The sequence below is a fragment of the Mustela nivalis genome (genome assembly GCF_964662115.1).
Source record: "Mustela nivalis genome assembly, chromosome: 17".
In the NCBI taxonomy this organism is placed as follows: domain Eukaryota; kingdom Metazoa; phylum Chordata; class Mammalia; order Carnivora; family Mustelidae; genus Mustela; species Mustela nivalis.
The window spans coordinates 9,699,569-9,720,608 of record NC_139036.1 but is presented as its reverse complement, the minus strand read 5'-3'; the positions used below and the strand labels follow the sequence as shown (position 1 = coordinate 9,720,608).

Here is a 21,040-nt window from a genome sequence, read left to right as displayed (position 1 = left end):
TTTTCTGGTTCTATTTTTCATAGATCAAGGAGGAAGCCTATAAGTTCATGTCACCTACTTGCTACGCCCAGTCTAGCACCCAGCTTCAAGTGATTGGGGCCTCAAGTGATTGTTTTTGGTTTCTAGTACCATAACATATCACTATTAACTGCATAGAGACTCCCTTCGAAGGCTTAAGGAGGAAGCTGAATAATTATTCTCAGACAAAAAAAAGGAAGAAGTCGCCTGTAGGTGATAAGCTCTCAGAAACAGATGTCTTAAGGCTCTCAGGTGTATGCTGCTAGGAACAGAGTTCAGTCAGATTTGATTAAGTGAACTAATTAGCAAATTTATTTTCATTACTGACACAGTAATTTAGTTCTGGCCTGCAGAGGACTGAAATATGTTTCCAGCTTGAAGAAGGCCGCGGATATTCCCGTTTACCACAGACTAAGATTCATAGTTAATTGGGATACTTTATGGTTCTCTGGTGGGAAATAAATCTAAACAAGAAAAAATGTGTATATTAGCAACCATTTTTCCCCCAACAAGTTAATAGCCCTCGGAATTGTGCATCCTACATAAAAATGATTGTGCATTCTATACAGCAATGATTATTTTATGAGAAAATAAAGCCAAAGAGAAAGTAATAGTCAAGTAGGCAATTTTTCAAATGCTGTACACAAAATAGTGAGAGATTGTTAAATTATGTACATTTTCTCTAACTGTAAATCCTTTTTTTTTTTTTTTTTTGGATACATCCTAATAGAAAACTTTGCTTTAAGTAAAACAAATTGGAAAGTTATTGAAGAAACAGGTTTAGGGTTTGACCCTTCCTTACTTGGGATTACCTCTTCACTGTCTCAGGGAGAATTATTTTCTAGAGAAACGAAATATAAGCAGATACACAGGGGATTGTCTTCCATAGAAGATGGAGTCTTACTGAGAGGACCCTTGATGGGCTTGGGAATTCAAGACCAGGAATAGAGCAATATTGGTTACATTGTTCCATATAAGCATTAAGCAAGAATTTGGAGTTTTGAGTACAGTTCTTTTTATTTATATTTTAATTGGCTGTTACATCTCTCAATGCTCTTCTACTCTATAAATTATCCTTCCATATCTTTTCTTTTTCTTGCAGTTATGTGTTGAGGATCCTTTGTCCTACAGAACTTCCAAAACTTTGTATTTTTCTGCCTGCATCCTGGTGATGTTGGATGGTATCTCCTAAATTTCCTGAGATTTAGTAGTCAGATGTGGGGACACGGTCAGATTCAGGCTTGATTCCCCCCAACCCCCCACCACAAGTCTACCTCATGGGTGGTTGTGTACAATTCCATCAAGAGGTACATAACATCCTCTCCTTCTTTTCATGATGCTAGCGGCCATTGGTGGTCATTATCTACATCAAGTATGGGAAACACAAGGGGAAAATCCAATCTCCTGACTTTATTTGCAAGTTTTATTGGAATACAGCCACACCCATTGGCTTATATATTGTCTTTTGCTGCTTTTGTACTGTAATAACAGAGATGAGCAGTTGTGACAGAGACCATATGTCCTACAAAGCCTAAAAAGCTTAAAATAATTACTTGCTTATTCTTTATAGACTATGTGTGCCTGACCCCTGGTTTAGAGCCATTAAACCATTAGGGTATGAAAAATGGTGACATTCAAATTTGTCATTCACTTCTCACTTATTACCTACAGAGTTCCTGTTAAAAACTCCCTTTGTCAACTCTTGGTTATGGAAGATTGTGTAGGAAATTATTCTTTCCTTTTTTTAAACTTGTTTTAAAAAAATATGAAGTTGTCTTCTAGCATCCTTTTAAAGGTGTTCAGGAAGGTTGTTTTATTTATTTATTTATTTTTTGAGAATTGTTAAGCTCATAAACTAAAATATATTTGATGTGCTTCAAATCATCCCAGTTATTACTACCCTTTTTGAGGATAAAGCTGCCTCTTCTTTAGCCAGTGGGAGCCTAGACCACAGACTGAGTCTTTTTTTTTTTTTTTAACAGACAGAGAGCACAAGCGGGTGCAGTAGGAGAGAGAGAAGCAGGCTCCTCGCTGAGCAGAGAGCTGGACACATGGCTTGAGTGGGATCAAGATCTGAGCCAAAGGCAGACACTTAACCGAGCCACTCAGGTGCCCCTAGACTGAGTCTTTATAACACAATCTCAAGAGTCTTGGATAGGTTTCTTGCTTTCTGAAACAACCATTTCAGACTCATCTTGTATTTTTCCTGCCTTAGTCCTGAAGTCAGCCATTTCTCTAAGGATCCTCTATGGAGAATAGTGTTTAGAGACCTCAGTCTGGGTGCCAATTGCTAAGGGGTTGGTATTGTTTTTAGCCCTTTTCAGTGAACAGAGCTAGAAAATATATATTCCTTAAGCTACAATATGTCATGAGTTCAGAACCATACCTCCGATTTAAATTCAAAACTATAAGGTTTTACTTAAACTTTGTTGATCTTACACATGCGTATCCTTTCAACCACATGGATGTTCCCAACTCTAATGGACACCCAACACAGTTATACCTCTCATGTATTCCAAGCTGTAGCAGTCTCTGCATGACTATACAAACTCTACCACCCGTTGTATGATTCCTAAGAAGTTACTTTTCCCTGTTTAATCCTTAGTCCATATGACATCATATGACATAAAATTGCATAAACGGTTTCTTCCTGAGTAGAATACATTACCAATGTATTCACAGTGAGTTTCATTTTATTTTACTTTGGATATCTAAGAAAAGCTTCTTATTTAGTTTTGTCCTTTAATCATGTAAAATATTTGTGTGATTCTAAAGTCATAACTGAAAAATAAGATGTAGTCACGTAACGCTTATCTTAACCCTGCTCTTCTAGGTAAGCATTACAGAAAAAGTCATGGGTTGTCCTTTTTGTTTCATTTAGAAAATTGTTCTTTCCTAAAAATAAGCAAATACGTTTAAAAAAGATAAATTGTAGAATGATATCTATACCTGTGTGTCTATTTTTAATTTTTTTTTTCCCCTTGATGTTTCTTTGAGATTGCATCATCATGGTAGGGTGGATAGTCTCCGAAAGGGGAGGAGGATGGAGAAGAGACAGCAGTAGTGGGGGATGGGAGAGGGAAGACCAACAGATGAGAAAGAAATAAAGCCAATAATGTAACATCTTCCCATGACCACCATGCTTGCAGTGAAATATTAAACTGAGATATACATTTGTTTGCTCTTCTTGCTTCTCCCCTCTCTTCTCTCCCTCCCTCTCTTTCCTTCCTCCTTCTCCACTGTCTTCTTCGTCCTCTTCTTCCTTTTCTCCTCCTCCTTCATCTGTCTCTCTCTTTCTTTCTCTCCCTCTCATTAAGAAGCTGAAGCTACGTTCTGGGTGTGGAGATGCAGATCAAAACAGAAAACGTGTCAGGAGAGAAGCTGACAGGACCCTGAGTATGTATGTCCCTGGGAATTAGGAGAACTGGGAAGTATCATAGGCGTTCATAGACCAGGCATTGCAAGCGGATTGCACCTTCTCTCTGAGGGAAAAGGAGGCCCATCTGACATATGGGTCATACCAGTAAATCTTCCATCTGTCCCTGTATCTTTCTCTCCTGTGAAAAGCACCAGCAAGTCTTGCTTGATCCTCCAATGTCTGCTTCGTGGATGAAGGCCAGCAGCCTCTTGTGGTTATGCTGGGTGAGACTTTGACACCGGCATATAAATAGTTGAACTGACTAAGATCAATGAATGAATCATAGCATCAAAGCAGCAACAGGGTCCTCAAGGCATAACCAAGCCCCAGTTAACCTCAGCCTGAACATGCCAGACATTGTTCCAAGGCATAATTTTTCTTTGTATCAAAGCCAAGAATGTGGGCACAGTGGCAGTTACTTGGTACTCACATTGGTTTCCCACAAAGTAGATATTCCAAGGCAGTGATTTGGTCAAGCAACACATTTTAAATGTGCTTTTCCTTAGACATCCAAAATAGTTCATGTTGTTCGCTGACAACCCTGTTCCTTCTCAGTGGCACAGAATCCAAAAGGCAGGGGCTGCGGGTAACCTTCCCAACCTTCATATTTCTTAGTCAAAGACAAAAATTCTTTCTCAGCTGGTGTGTGTGTGTGTGTGTGTGTGTGTGTGTGTGTGTGTGTTTTTCCCAATTCAAATCCATTGTTCTGCTACCAATTCTCCAATTCTCTGATACTAACCAAATATCCTACAATTTAATTCAATTCTGACACTGATTCCAGACACCAGAGATTAAGGGCTCAGTCCCACAAGCCTGTCCCCACTTTAAATGTCAGCCACAAAGAGGTCCCTAGGCCACCTTCACTTCTACTGAATTGACTACAAATCTGGGGTTTCCAGGATTCTTACTAAGGTTTGACAATTTACTAGAATGACTCAGACTCAGAAAAATGCTTTGCTTATGATCACCAGCTTATTAGAAAGGATATAACTCAGGGACAGCCAGATGGGAGATGCTTATGGAGTAGGTTACAGGGAGAGAGGTGGTGAAGAACTTCCAGGCCTTTTCTGAACCTGCCACTCTCTTACCACATCGATGTGTTCATCAACCCAGAAGTTCCTCCCAAACTTGTTCTGAGTTTTTGTGGAGGTTTCATAACATAGGCACAACAGATTAAATCACTGACCATAGGGATGAACATATTAATTCTAGCCCTCTTCCCCTTTCCCAAGGTAGTCCTGGACTGATCTTTCTAATCCTCTAATGGTGTAATTATTTCTCCAGTGACTGGTCCCCGTTCCAAAGCTACCTAGGGACCCACCTTTACTCTGCTAGCTTAAACTTAGGTATGGTCACTGGGGCTTGGTACAAATAACAAAGGACTCTCTTATCACTCAGGAAATTCCAAGACTTTTAGGAGGTCTGTGCCAAGGAACCATGGGCAAAGACCAACTATATACATTTTTTTTTTTTTTATTATACTACAACTGCCAAACCCTCCAAAATCAGCATACTGGGGGAAAAGAGAATGAGGCAGAATGTAGAATGGAGAGGGGTTCTTTAAATCTTGGTATTTCTGGCTTGGAGTCTACCATTTGGGAGGAGTCAAGAGCTAAGTAAATCAGATCCAGCCAAGGATCTAAGTACACATAGGCCTGGAATTTGTTGTTAGGTGGAGGTTTGGGAGTGTTACAGAACAAAATGTCAACTGAGTAAATTTAAATAGTTAATTGACTTGATTCAATGATCCATATTGGGCAGCATTCCATCTGACAAAAAGATGGTGTTTGATGCAAAATGGAACACTTTCATAGGTATTAGCAGGTGAGACAAAGACGTTATTATCAAAAGAAAGGAAAGGATTGTTTCAGGCAAGGACACCTTCCCCCTGGGGGTAGACAAGGGGTCCTATCATACAGGTCAGCTCACTAGTGCTGACCAGAGAATTCCAGATTGAATGGTTTGAATTCCACTTCTGGAAGAGGCTGAAACTGCAGTTAGGTTAGGTAATAAGTCTCGGTGGGATTTAACATAAGTGACTCCGTTTGGGCCTGTTGTTTCTGGTTAGCAGGAGGCAGTAGGGCTGGTGTCGGAACTAGGAGAGACTGACTATGAGAGAGCTCAGGGCAGCCAGAAGGTGAGGACTCCTCCTCCTCTGACTCCCCCAAATCAGCAGCGATCAGGGCCCCAGAAGTGAGATCCAGGGATCATTAGGGAACAATCTTCAGCTGGACTGAAAATAAGACCAGGAAAGGAAAGAAGGGAGAGTCAATGCTACTGTAAGCTTCAGAACTGTGTTCTAGCCTGGTGGTTTTAACTTGTGTCTCTGTTAACATCAAGTAGGTTGCTGGTTTCCCTAACACTGGAAATTTGGACTTTTCTTCCATGAGTCAACACATTTCATAACAGGAGGCCTTTCCCTTACTAAGTGGTTTCAAGTTCTAAAATATTAAAGAAATATTGTTGGTTTTCCTGGCCTTTGATGGATCTTAAACTTTCAACCTGATGCATGCAAGTGCAAAGTGTTAAATAATAACTAAATTGGGCTATTTTTAACTTTCTGTTCTGCTCGTGCTTTATCCCTGAAGGACTTTGCCTGCCTTCTGGCCCTTTTTAGCAACATTTTGCTCAGAGAGAAGCTAAGTTCATACAGGTTAATTACCAGTATGCAAGACCAAAATGTTTACACAATTCAATCGGTTCAAACAAAAATATTGGAACTATAGAACCACTGTAGAGATTTCACACAAACCATATCCTTAAGGATGGTTTTAAACCTAAATACTTTTGACCTTAATAAAAACAAAAGAGGATAATTTGAGATTTTTTTTTAATGAAGGTAGAATTGATAACTTACATAGTTGACTCACAAATTAGAGATTCCCAGAAAATGCATTGGTCGATTCTTCTAACTCTGCTGTTATTAGCTGTACTTTGCCTTAAATGGTCATGACACATTGTATTGTTAACTTAAAACCCCGATCTCTTCAGTTAACCCTGGGCAGCGCTGATTCCACAGGGGGCCAATGGGGGAGGTCCCCTGATCCCAATCTTCTTCGACAGAAATGAAGATTCACTGCTCACTGAGAAAATGGTCAAACACAGAAATGGTGGGAAGTCAGAATGCTGTGAAAACAGCATATGTCTCTAGTTTGTTTTAAGGGCTGCAGACAAAGACAGATAGTAGTTTTGAGGAAAATTAGTATCAGAGAATCAAAAAAAAAATTGAAATTCTAGTACCTTGGGGAATAAGTAGTCATTGGTCTTCATTCTGAAATGTGAATTCAGGTGAGATCTTTAGCTTTGATGTTAACAGGGCAACTTTCTATAAAGTACCACATGGCTAAGATGGTAAGAAAAGGCTACCAGCCCCACCAGCCTTCAGCCCAGGACAAAGTAGTCCTGTTCTCCAGCCAGCTAGCTATAAGGACTTCTCTCTTTCACTCAGCTACAGACTCAAAATGACAATCCTTTCATTGACAACATAAGACAAATTCAGAGAGTAGACTCTTCTTGTCCTTAGAGATGAAACCCACAGTACACCTTTCAAAGCCCCAGATAGATATCCTTGATTACCTGCCCCATTAAAGTGTATCAGTGTCAGCATTTGCAGATTATCTAACCAGTGGTTTTCAAGCATTCCTCTGTATCTGGATCTCCTGCCCAGAGTAACAGAGATGCGGCTGGGGATTAAAAAGATGATGATGTCAGGCCTCATCCTGGAAATTCTAATTCAATCGGTCAAGCATAAAATAGGCATTTCCAAAAACAAACAAACAAAACAAAAAACCCAAACCTTGGTGATTCTAACATGCCATCAAGATTGAAAATTATTTCATCTTCATTTTGAAGCAGAGTTTAAAGCAGAGAAAACCTCAGTGCTTTTCCAAAATCAGGCAGCTGAAAAGCAGAGAAGACCTCAATGCTTTTCCAAAATCAGGCAGCTGAAAGGGGACAGGGCTCTGATTCTATCTCAGGTATTTCTGACTTCAAGTTTCTTCCCCCACTGCCCCAATATATTCAGTGTACCATATGGCCTCAAGGCCGCTAAGTTGAAACCTAGAGCCCAGGCCCCCTGAATTCCTGTCCAGTGATTTTCCTGCTATACCATATCCACATCCACTCTTTTCCTAGATCTTGACATGCTGGAATGAGACTCAACAGCAACCCCCCTCTCACTTAAATACTGAATAGGTTGCTCCAGAGACTATGAAGTCAATTTTCTTTAGCTTAAACATTAGCCAAGAGAATAGGGATGACCTACGTTAAATAAAACAGTCTGCGTTAAAATAAACAGTAGACTGTGGAGGAAGGGATCAAAGACTCAACAAAGTGGGAATGCAAGAATGTCTCTACCATATAAGATCAGAAAATACACTTGCTGACTCTGGCTGTGCTGCTCAGGAGGGCCTGGAGGCCATGCCATTTACTGAAGTGATAAGGAAAGCACTAGTGTGAGGGCACCGGGATTGTTGAGGAGCTCAGGGGTGGCAGTCCTCTGGAGCTAACAGCAGGAGGTGCTATTTGAGACCTGGGCTTCCTAGGATCAGTAGAGATGATAAGATCCCAGACTAGTGGAGATCAGGAATCAACTACCAATCATCAGAAGCACTGTGGGCATGGTCACCAAAAAGGTAGCAAGATCAGAATGTCAACCTAGAAGATTGTTCACAGACTATGGTATTCCTAAAGGCAAGAGAGTTGGGCAAGATTAGAGTATTGTATCACAGATACATTCAAAATACATCAGGCATGGAGGAACAGAAGACCTATCTCAGTTACTCCAAAGGAAAGTTCTCTTTCCCAGTTTTCAGAACTGAGCCAGTTCTCAGTCTCCAAAACTATGACAGAAGCGGGGGTCAGATCCACATAAGCAAAGACTACCCAACATCATGATAGATTTATATGGCATCGATTCTCCGGTTCTTTCCTAAAGAAAACATTGACTATTAATCCAGGCAAAAGCACACTGGGAAAAGGGAACACACATACTATTTGCATGTTGTGGGAAACCAGATTCAAACTGACACTGCCACCCAGGGACCCAAAGCATCATGCTGGCCCCGATGGAAAAAGGGGCTAAGGGAATTATGTACTAAGTGGAATACTGATCTAGGTCCATCTCACAGTGCCCACTGGTTGCAGATACACCCAGTGGGCATTCTCCCAGGTCTTGAATATATAATGGAAATTGACATATTACGATGTTGGCAAAATCCTTACACTGGTTCCTTGACTAATAAACTTAACTTATATAATAAAGAGCGATCATAGTAAAAAAGCCAAATAGAAACTCCTGAAACTACCTCCACCCTAGACAAGACAGTAAATGTAAAACAATTACCATATCTTTGGGGAAATGGCAGATTTTTGTTACCCTCAAAGATTTCAAGGATGGAGGGGTAGTGATCCTGCAAAAACCAGTTGGATCATGGAAAATAACAGTGTACTATTGCAAACTTAACCACATAGTACAGCCAATTGCAGCTGCTGTGCTGGAAGTGGTATCTTTATTAGAGACTCTGGTAAGTGGCATGAAGCTATTGATCTGGCAAATGCATTCTTTTCAATACCCATCAAATAGGACAGAAGCAATTTGCATTCATATGGGATGAATAGCAGTATACATTCATGGTCTTGCCCCAGAGATATGTTAATTCTCTTTCTCTCTGTCACTATAGTGTTGAAAGGATCTCAGCCATCTGGACATTCTGTAGAACACCATATTAGCCCATATTGCTGACATGATGTAAGCTGGACTGCATGAGCAAGACATGGTAAGACATGCACTCTAGGTGGAGGGAGATAAACCCCACAAAGATATAGAGGCATGATACATCAGTTAAATATTTAGGGGCCTTGTGTTCTGGGGCAAATGATTCATCCCTTCCAAAATCAAGAGCGTGTTATTTCTCTGTCCACTTCCTACTACTAAGAAAGAAGCACAGGATTCAGTTGGCCTCTTCAGGTTTTAGATGCAGCAGATTATACACTAGAGAATACTGCTCTGACCCATTATTTGATAATGCTAAAGGCTGATAGTTTTAGTAGATCCAGAGAAAAAGATCTCTGAAGCAGATTCAGGGTACAGCATGAACAGCCCTGCCACTTGGGATGTTTTGTGAAGTCTCTAACAAGTCCCAGTACTGTACTTACAGGGTTTCCAATAAAGTCTTGGGTTCCTGAATAATGCTATGCCATCTGCAGCAGAAAAGTATGCACCATTCAAAACACAAACAAGCGGATCTGCTAATGCTCCCTGATAGAGGTGGAAAATCTAACCACGGGACATCAAATGGCCATGGAGCCAGAACTGCACATAATGAGGTACCATCAGGCATACCAAGTCATGAGACTGAGAATGCCACTGCAAGATAGAAGTAATATATTCTTGATTGAGCGGGGACAGCTCCAGAGAACACAAGTGACTCAGACACTAGACCTCCATGTCCCTTTCCACTATTATACCAATACTTCTCCCTCTGCTCATACCTTTGGCATCATGGATCATTCCCAATGTCCAACTGAGAAAGGAGAAAAATTCCTGCTTAATATACACCTGGAGTCAGTTCAGTAGGTGTGTGTGAACTGAAAATGCAATTCTGTGTGATAGTTCCAGTTAGCGGTGGACCCCAAGAAACCAGAATCAAGAAGAAATCTTCCCATTGGGAAGAGCTTCAGGTGGTACTCATGACCATCCACTCTGTGTTAAGAAATCATTGGTCTGAAGTTAGAATGTGGACTCACGGTCAGTGGCAAGTGGTTCAGCTGGTTGGACAATGGCCTAGAAGAAGCAAGGCTGGAAAAGAGACAGAGAGATCCAGAGAAGAAGCATATGGATAGATATGTATGAGTGAGAACCAAGTGTGATGACTTTGTATTGCATCTCATTCCCACCACAGAACATCCACTGAAGAACAGGCACTAAGAACCCAACTGGTATGTTGACTTAGCCAGTTCATGACAAGGAACCACTGTCCTTGGCCACTCTGTTATTTAGACAATGAGCTTATGAATGGGGATGCCATGATAGTAGAAATGGAGACTAGACACGGGCCCGCCAACAAAGGCTCCCTTTCACCACATTGGACTTTTACTACTGAATATCCAACTGTCAGTAAGAAAAGACCAAAGCTGAGTACCTCTATAGCACTATCCCATGGATAGCTACTAAAGGCTGTTCAGTTACACAAGGTCCCTGCTACTCTGGATTAACAATTCATCTTAACCAGGACTGACATGTATTCTCAATAGTAGCTTGCCTCTCCTCCCTGCAGCCAGCGCCATTACTCCAAAAGCCTATGAAGGTCTTGATCCTGAGACCTGCAATATTGTATAGGATCTCCTCAGTCCAAGGGCTGGCAAAGGAAGACTGGCAGTGGGCACATGAACATAAGATCTACTGGTCTTACCACATACTGCATCACCCAGAAACTGCCAGCCTGGTTGAACAGTAGAATGAATGGCTTCTTGAAAGTATCACTGAGGCATCGGCTTTGAGATGACTCTTTTCAAGGATGGGACACTTCCTCTGGTGCTAGATCTTCAACAGAATGCATGAGTCCAGGCACCAAGCAATAGAAATAGCTGCATCTCTGGTAACTAATCATTCCCAGCAACCCTCTTGAGGAATTTGTGCTTTCTGCTCTTGAGTCTGCAAATCTCAAGGTCTTGGTTCCTAGGAAGCTTGTGTTTGCATTGAAGGACAAAGTAAAGAGTCTCCAGGTGCCAAAAAAAAAAAAAAAAAGCTACAGGTGCCATCTGGTCACTTTGGGTTTCTTGTGCTAAGAGACCATCTGCCAAAGGAAGTAGTTACCATGTACATCAGGAGGGATTGTGACCTGATCATTCTGAGGAGGTAAAATTGCTGTTAAATAAGACAATCAGGGACGTGACCACTGGTCATGTCTAGTTATTCCGGTAAAGAGAGGAGGTAGGGAAAGGGACGATAAGATCAGGTGAGTCTTTGAGATAAAGTACAACAGTGGGTACAAATTCACACTGTTCTTATAAGTTTTCCAAGAAGTCATGACCCATTGGAATTTGGGAGAAACTCTATGCAGATGGAGAGAATGTAAGAGTCAGAAACACATAGCACTGAGTAATAAAATGTGTGAACTTAGTAGTTGCTTGGTGCCTGGTCCAGGATCCTTCTACTGCTCCATGAACCCATCCCTCAGCTGCTGCAAGTACTTGTGGCCAATAGTTGACAACTGTGACAGTCCCGTCTTCCTTCCTGTGCTCCCATGGAGTTACAGCAGCTGACCCTAATGTGATTGCAGCTTTGATGGGAACCACCTTCCTCCATTAGTAACCCTGACTCTCAAGCCTCCCTCAGCATTTGGAAAGGGAACTACTACCTTTGGCTCTTGGGAACATAACCACCTCAGGCTGAGACTGTTAACCACATTTCAACTGGCTTCAGGGAAAATGTCCTTCCTCATCCACAGGATGTGATCTGGTTTCCAGAGCCCAAGGAATTCAACCCCAATCTTCAACAGTGTTCTCATGAAGTGTGGCATAGTCAATCTTACAAGGACGGCGTTCATCCAGCATCTCATTCAGTTCAGTTCCTGCCAGTCTATCTTCCAGCACACTGATCCTCAACCAGAGATGATGTTTGCCCTGGTCATTTGGTAAAGTCTAAATACATCTCTGGTTGACACAAGTGAGTGGGGGAGGAAGGATGTTACCGGCATCTAGTGGGTAGAAGCCAACGGTGCTGCCAAATATCCCATAGTGCAAAGGATATCACCACCACATGCTCCCAATTAAGGATTATCTTGCCCCAAATATCAATAGTGCAGAGGTTGAGACAGCTTGCTTTAGCAAAGAAGCCTATTTTTCCAGCCTCAGTCCGGCTTTCCAACAAAAGTCAGGATAAGATCACACATTGATCTCTCAAGAACACACAGCACATTTTAGGCCCAGAGCAGCTTAAATCCAACTTAAGGAAAAAGAGTTCTCCGATCCTAGGTTATGCTTGTCCCTTAAAAAGATATACATAGTTTACTTTTTTAACAGAACATTTACCATTACCTAATATGAAGCATTTGTATTCAGATGAGTTCATGTACCCTGGGAGAATTGGTTACATATTTGCTTCCAGTCTTTACTGCTAGAGGGGTGTGTCTTCTCTGAAGATAACTTCTATATTCTACCCTAAGCACCATATGAGAGTTTACAAATTCCCCCCCACAGTAGTTTTTCAACTTCAAAAATATAAAGCTTGACTTCTACCAAGTTCCTATTCCATGCAGAAAAGCAATTAATGCATACGAGTAAATTTGCATACACAGAATAATACCTAAATTTACTTACTCTTAACACGCTGAAATACTTCCTACCAATTTTTTCCTCTACAGAAGACACATGCATCAGAATCAATGCATTTTTAAATATGGAATTTTAAAAATCTGAGTGGTAATATGTAGTGTCCCTTTATATTAATAAGTTTGTAATTGTGGGATCAATTATTTTTATCCATAAGTTATTAGGAAGAATACTTTACAAATTTCTATTTCTATGACTCAATACTTGGAACACTCATTTTTAGTTTCATTTTATTCTGGTGAGAAAAGGAGATAGGAGGAAAGTCTATGCTTTTTTTTTTTTTTTTTTGCATTTGAGATGTCTTTGTGACCTAAAATGCTAAATTTAAAAAAAAAAAAAAAAAAAAAAAAAACCACAACTATATTCTAACAAAAGCTGGATATTAAGTTTTAGTTGTGAAAGTCATCAGTGGTATCTTATTTATTTATTTATTTAAATAATCTCTACACTCAAACTCACAACCCAGAGATTAGGAGCAGCATTCTTTCTCTTCTGACTGACCCAGCCAGGGGCTATTTCATGGTACCTTATTGAGTAAATATTATTATTTCTGCTTATGCACTTAATTTCTGCTTGTTTGATCTGTTGTGAAGAAAGAACCATGTTAACATATTTTTAGAGGTGTTGTTAACCCATTTTTTAAAGAGGTGTTATTAAATTTGGCTTGCTGTTAAATTACTCTCATAAATGTTCATACCATTCATCCAAAGAAGTGAACTTTTGCTCCCTCCGATGTTTCTGTCTGATGTTTAGGCTTGTCCCCCTTCTCCTTTTGTTTGAACGTGGCCAGGGCATTTTTGTCCAGTAGCTTACTTTGTAAATTCTGTCTACCTCTGTTTTGTGCGGTCTTTTACAGACAGTAACTGTCTAGATTTGCAGAAAACACCTTGGGAGTCTGACTTTTTAAGAGGGGTACAACATCCCCATTTGTCAGCATAAAGTACATTTCATGTACAGACATATAGTTTTGAACGTTTTCAATATTGTTTTTTGCTCTTGCATTTGCTACTCCTGTTTGCTCTATGGACCACGTTTTCTTTGCTTTTACTTTCTTTGATGTTTATCTTTTAATATTTCAAAAGCCTTCTTTTCCTTGACATGAACTGACTCTGAGAGTCAAGAAGGAAATAATCTTTTGAGTATAGACTCCCACCCTCCCTTCTCCTTAACATTTCTCAGTCTTTATGAATATTAGCTGATGTTTTAAGCTCAGACGTTTTTTTTTTTTTCATGAAATCATGAATTTTACATTAAGCTTAAAGGAACAGATGTTTTGATTTTGGATTCATTTTTACAACAAGACTTACATTCATCCTTGGAGAGAACTTGGTAAATATGAGCCACGTTTCCCCAGTTTTCGTGCTGAACCCCATCACATTTGTTGAGATGAGTCTACCATTGTTGAGATTGTGATATTTTAGTATCCTCCAGTTAGCTGGATATATTCTTCAAAGAATTGTTGTCTATTGATCTTTTTCAAGCTCTTATTTAATTAAAATTTTTTTTATTGCCTCCGTTTATAAAAGACAACTTGTATCTCCATAGTTTTTGCTCAAAACTCTACAGAGGTTTCTTCATAATTTATTTTATTAATTAATAAATTTTAATTTCATGATTTAAATTATAATTTATGTAACAATTTAATGATTGTTATTAAATAAATAAATTATGACATTAACACTGCGGATGGAATCTGAGGGTCCAGCCTGTTTTGTCTTTTTTTTTCCTTTCATATATAACCTTTTCTTTTGCTGGAGTGCTTTCAAAGGGCATTGACTCTTTTAACTTAAATAATTATTCTATAATTTGAGCACCTGGGTGGCTCAGTTGGTTGAGCAGTCAACTCTCGATCTCAATTCAGGTCTCAGTCTCTGAGTTGTGAGTTCAAGACCCATGTTGGGCTCCACGCTGAGTGTGGGGCTTATTTTAAAAGCAAACAAACAAACATTGCTCTAGAATTTAATGAACATAGTTATACTGGTTCAGTTAGGCCTGCATGGGCACTTGGCAATGTGTATACAGATTTCTTTTTTAACTTAGAGCACTGAAGATTGATTTGTATTTTTCCTTTGATAATTCCTTATGTGTCATGGATTCTGGCCTTTTCTCCTTGTGATCTTCCATACCTGTCATTTCTTCTCTCATCACTTCCTTTTGGACCTTTCCCTCTACCTCCTCTGCATGGATTTAATTTCTTTTGCAGCATCAATTATGTCTCCTTCCTTTTTTTTTTTTTTTTTTTAGTCCCCAACGTATAATTTCCAGCAGGTTTTCATCTAGCGCCTCTCTATTCTGCAATCTGACATCTCTTCCCTTCATCTCTATCTTGATGATTGAGCCTCATGAAGGAATAGAATCTGCAGCCACTCCACACTGGGCTTATTCCATCTGTGTCCTCCTCCCATCATTTTCTCAATTAGGCTCTTCCTCTCAGAACACATTGCAGAGGATCCACCATCTCTTCCACTTTATGCCCTGTGCTTGCAGAGATTCAACCCTCAAGTAGCTTTCAGGAAGACAGGAGGAGAAACGGAGAGAGGGGACAACTGTAATCTTGAAGAACCTTATCCACACAGCCATCCAGGCTTGTAGTTTGCAGTGATTTGGGTCTGCTGATGGCCTCTCTCTCCCTACTTTTGGGAGCCTTTGCTGGGTCTCCTTCTCACACTAAGCCTTTTCTCATCTCGTCTTCACCTGACTTACAATTCAAGGATACCTCCCAGACTCAAGCATGAGATTGCTTGCTAATCCCAGGAAAGACTGCATTTCACCCCCTGGACCATCCCAGTGGGCTCCTGGGAACCCCTGAGACTGTCCAGAGATGGATGCTAAAATGGCATTTTAGACAAGGAGAGCAGTCACTGTCCTTTACAGGAAAGGAAAAAAATATCAAAGTTGCTGTGAAAAAAATACAAAGGTTGTAGGAGATTTTCCACCTGAGGTAAGATGTACAACCAAATTACTTGAAAGGCAAAGATGAAGTTGGTCCTCAGAAATAAGCAGAACCGGGGACTTTAACATCACTGTAGCTCTTTCTTCATTGTCTTTGCAAGACATTTTGTTGTTTCTCGCTCCTCTTTTTCTCTCCCTTTCAACTTTTAGCTGATTCCTCTAGTCTACACCTCTATTATCACTAAACATTATATTTTTACCATTATATTTCTTAATATCATAATTGTTGACATTATCTAGTAACTTTTTTGAGGACTGAAATTACACCTTCAATTCTCTTATGCATTTACATACATATTTTGCCTTTTTCTGCCCCAGATACTGTTCAATCAGAGTGTTTGGTTAATTCATTATTTTGAATTTATATAATTACAACAATGTATTATTTATTGCAGAGTCACATAGTGTACTATGAATATATCTCTTTTCTTAGACAATGACTTTTTTTCCCCCGTGAGTTCACAGGGGGAAATTTGCCTTATTTTTTCATTGCTCATAAACAAGGGAAGCGGCAGGCAGAGGGAGAAGCAGACTCCTTGCTGAGCAGGGAGCTTGATGCGGGACTCGATCCCAAGAACCTGGGATCATGACCTGAGCTGAAGGCAGACGCTTAACCAACTGAGCCTCTCAGACATCCCAGATCACTGTATAAATTTAAGGTGTATAATATGCTGGTTTGATTTACATTTATTGTGAAATAATTATCACAATAGTGTGCATACACACACACACACACACACACACACACACACACACACATTTCCCAAGCTCTCCATCAGAATTATTAAAAACACTCTGAATCTTATTTTTCCACGTGGTCAAGGATGGGTGATACTTGAGCAAACTCAGAAATCCTAGAAATGATATAATACTGAAGGAAAACCCTTTCCTCATTCCTCTGAACTGGAACTAATTTACTTTTTGAGAAATCTCATTGATCATATATGTATCTCTCACATCACTGACACCTTTCTTCCTTACCACAGTTATGTGTCCATGCATCCTGGACTTTTTGCTCCCTTAGGGTCTAATTCCTGTCCTTAATACTCAGTGCAGGGCCCTGATGAGAGACTCCTTGATAGGTACAAATAAGGGAATGAATAAGTAATAGCTAAGCCCCTCTGTAGTAGTTTTACATTTCTTCTACGTCCTTACTGAGTGAGCACTGTGGCTCTCGTGTTGTGTTGAAAGATTTAGAAGAGTGTCATATAAAGGAAAAGCAGGGGTCTTAAGTCACTTCTCCCACAAGTGGCAGCTAGGATTCAAAGCCAGGTCTGGTAAAATCCTATACCCTTATCCCCCACCCAAAACCACATCCCAGGCTCAGTTCAACGTCACAAAACAGGTGGTTGATTTCCCCTTAATCACCTAGTCATTCCTGGGGGGCACTAAAATGTTTTCCAGCTCTGTCATGGAAACACCAACCTTCTTTTCTTCTAGTCAGTCCTACAGTCCATAACTTTAAAAAATGTTCTTTAATGCCCATAAACTTCATTTTTAATAGGTATTTTCCTTCCCTCTGAAAAGCTTCTAAATTCAGTATTTTCCAGTCTCAACCCAGGGTGCTCTGTGTTCACTTCGATTACCAAGTTTCTAAGACAACCTTCAGGATTTGTAAAGGCTTGAAAGGATTTCTCTTGAATGAGGTATGGCCTGGTTTAAGCTTGTTTTCCATTTGGAAATCCCTGAAGACAAACACCTGCATTCTAGGTCACCCTAAGCAGCAGGCGTCCCAGAATAAAAGAAACCTCAGCTTTTGGTGGTTCGCTGTCAAGTCCACCAGTAGAGGGCGCCTAACCATCAGCAATAATCTCAGAAACTTGCCTAATGGGCTCAGGCATTTTATTATGCCTCTTACACTGAGCTGCCAATTATTTCACAATTGTCTTGTGCTATGGAAATGAGAATGTCTCCCTGCAAGGCTTAGAGGTTTGGTGGGGATCTGAGGGGCCCTATTAGAGAGGAAAACAAGGCTTTCCCGGCACACTGAGGATCGGAATGAATTCTATGCAGGATGTTGTTAAACCTGGCATGGTTTCTACCTGGTTCCACTCTAATGATCCAGCCACCGGCATGTGGCTTTCTCCTTTATTTATAAGGCCTTGGACGTGAGAACATCAAACATTTTTAATTTTCTTTAACATGTCTACCTGAGCTTGTACCAAATGTCACAGAATCATACAACCCTTATACTGTTAGCAGGGACCCTGGGGATCATTTAGCATACATGGGCCAGTATACTGATTAGAAGATCAATACCTGAAGAGGCAAAGACTTGGCCAAGGTCTACTAATTAGTCAAGAGAAGAACGGGTATCAAAATCCAGCTGCTGACCATACCCACAAACTCCCCCATTATAGTGCTTCTGATCAGCAAATCACCTGTGACCAGTGCCTTAATGAAACCAGAACATCAAGTAGGTAGGAGCCTCTGGAACACCAGGATTAACTTATGAGGTTTTCTCAGAAGGTGGGGTAGGGCTCAAGGGCATATACTTGGATTCAATTTAGAACTGGGATCCAGACTGGCTCTAGGGTAGGTGTGTCTTTCTCATGTATACCTTTGTTCTTCTGGGTTATCATTTCTCACATTTCTCTAACCCAGGCCACCTCTAGGAGAGGAGATTTTAAACCAGAAAGTCACACCTCTTCCCAAGGTTCACCAATCGTATATGATCTGCTGACACTTTCTTCCTTGCCTTTTTAGCCCTCGGGTAGGACCATAAGGCCTTCACATGGGTTATTCCCTTTGCCTGCAATTCATATCCCTCTGATCTTCACAGGGTGAGGACTTTCTCCTCCAAATATCACTCTGCCTCCAGGAAGTCATCCTGGACCATGTGGATCGAAGTGGTCACCCCATCACTCTCTATCCCATCATTTGTGTCAATTATTTGTATTACCCTTAACCCCTTTGCAGTGTTATCAGTTTCAGATTTATTTTTTTGTCTCCTTGTCCACTCTTCTTACTAGAATATATGTTCCATGAACACAGAGACCTTGTCTGACTCACTCACATTTTTACCCCCGATCCTTTGGGCAGTCTCTGACCTGTGACAGGCACTCCAGAGAAACTCCAGAGAAACTACAGGCAGTCAGAGTTGTGGGCAGGTACCTCTCCTTCAGCCTGTAAGAGAGCATCCTCTTTCTGTTCAAAGAGGATTAAATATCTTCATGGTTTGGGGAGGTTTAACAAACTTTAGGTTATAGTTGGTGCCAACCCAAAGGTCTGGATAGCCATGAACTGGACAAGCCTCATCTTCCATGCCAGGACCTTCTCTACACCAGGGACAGTGAGCACCAATCACTTGCCTTGGCTGACCCTCCCTCATGACTTAATGATTTCCTCACAAAGGTTGAGTCTGTCACAAAGCTCTTTATGGGGCAAATTTGTAACAAGGGCATCACAGGTTATGGGTGATGTGTCGAGGGTATTGAACTCCAGAGATGCTGGAATCTGGAAACTGGCTCTAAGGGGAAGAGCAAAGGCAATGTAATTGATGAGTCTCATGGGACTGTGGAAGGTCTTGGGACCCCAAGTTGTGTAATGGTCTGCCCACTCATTAAAGCCAGTGCAATCAGGATCTAAATGAGCTCCTTTGGGAGGGCAAGTTTAATAAATCCCCTTCATCCCTCTTAAAACTTAATGTTGTATCATTTGGAAGAGTGAGCAATCTCCTCTCTGCTTTATATGTGGTACTTGTGGTCTAATGGGTGTGGCTCATTTAGATACCAGGGAGCAGTTCAGGAGAGAAAACAGGAAGAAATTCTATTGCACATACCCATCCAGCTATCAAGATCACTGCCCTCCCCACTGGATTCCACAACAAAGGGTGAAGATTGGAGCTGGAGGCTCTGGGTAAAGGGAGGGAACAGAAATGGACATGTCAAGATCACCAATAATCTATTCTATGCTATAGACCATCCTTGATGCTCTGGTTTTACCTAATTCTAGCAACAGTCCTATGAAGTGTTGCTTTGCCATTTTGCAGGTAAGGACACTAAGCCTCAGAGAAGTTTGGGATATGATCCAATGCTACTCTAATAGTACAGTCACAATTCAAATTTGGAGTTCATGCACTCTAATATTGTCTCTTCTTCTGCCATGCAGCCCTGCCATGGGCCACAAGATTGTCCCTTTCTACAAGCACTGCCTCTTTAGGGACTTCTGTGAAGCCAAAGAATCTGAAGGGGTTACTAGTGCTCTATCACTTATTCTGCCAAATAAAAATATATGAGTTATCCAGATTCAAGTCTGCATGCTGGTTAAATTGCTTGCAATACAGATTTCATGGTGAGAGGAGAGACTTCATGTCTTAATTTTCCAACTTATGAGTTCAAGTTTACTACTTTTTAATTTGTTTATCTATTTAGTGAATATTATGAGTTTAGACTGGGCATTAAGCCTAATGCTGTCCACCAGTAATAGAATAGTAGAGAAACTCACTACTATTTTGTGCTTTTAGGGAAATTACAGTTTAGAAGTCTTGTTGGAGAATAAGATATAAAGAAAAACATTTCAGAACTTCCACTGTCTAATTTTTTTGACTAGTTAGAACACTCTCTCCTCCTTAGCCAAAGTAACTAAAAAAATAGCTTCTGCTATCACACCAGCCCTGGCCCTTCTGTTCTTTGACTTGTTTCTGGTATCAATCACCAGACACAGATTCAGAATAAAAGATTCCATGGTGGAGCAGCCTTGGACAGAGATGTGGATGGATAACTTACCACAGTCCTATAGTCTATCCTTTACCAAAGACTCTGATGGCCAGGACTCCACTGGCTCTATTCTTCATAAGGCCAAAGAGCTATGAGAGATTAATGTGATCATTTACTTCAGCTTCCCACTTTAAGTTCATGAACAGATGGTCAACTGGTCTGTTCTTGAGTATTTCCAGGGATGAGGAGTTTAGTACTTCATAAAGCAGTCTCTTCCATTGTTAGATAATGCTTATTGCTTCCTTATATGGAGTAGAAGTCTGCCTCATGGACTCTCCCTTGGAAGAGTTTATCATCCCCAGCACTTTGTGCAAGGTTCTAGAGAGTTCTTATTACTGACTTGCCTTGAGTGATCTCCTTGATATCTGGGAAAACACTTGAAAACTATGAAAAACCTATCCTACTTACATGAGTTAAAAGGGAGAGCTACTGTTTCTGAAATAAAGAACCCAAGTAATGGCATGGAAAATGTGATACTGACACAAATGGACATTTCATTGACATAAATAATTGAATCTGCAGTTGAAGAAATCACTTCAAGGAAAAAATTGGCAATGCAATCAACACTAGATATATTGCGCAAGAAAGAAAAAACCATCTA

At 40.5% G+C, this 21,040-nt stretch overlaps 1 long non-coding RNA gene across 3 annotated transcripts in view; it reads right to left on the bottom strand.

Annotated features, from left to right (window-relative positions):
- The window catches only part of LOC309851060, a 30,000-nt gene extending 9,433 nt beyond the window's left edge, over window positions 1-20,567 (bottom strand). For 2 of the 3 annotated variants that reach the window (XR_014304611.1, XR_014304612.1), the window contains exon 1: window positions 18,772-18,989. This is a non-coding gene — a long non-coding RNA (uncharacterized lncRNA). Of the gene's footprint in view, window positions 1-18,771; window positions 18,990-20,448 lie in introns of those variants that run through there. The other variant, XR_014304610.1, reaches the window with a different exon arrangement.
- Between the last annotated feature and the right edge of the window lie 473 nt (window positions 20,568-21,040).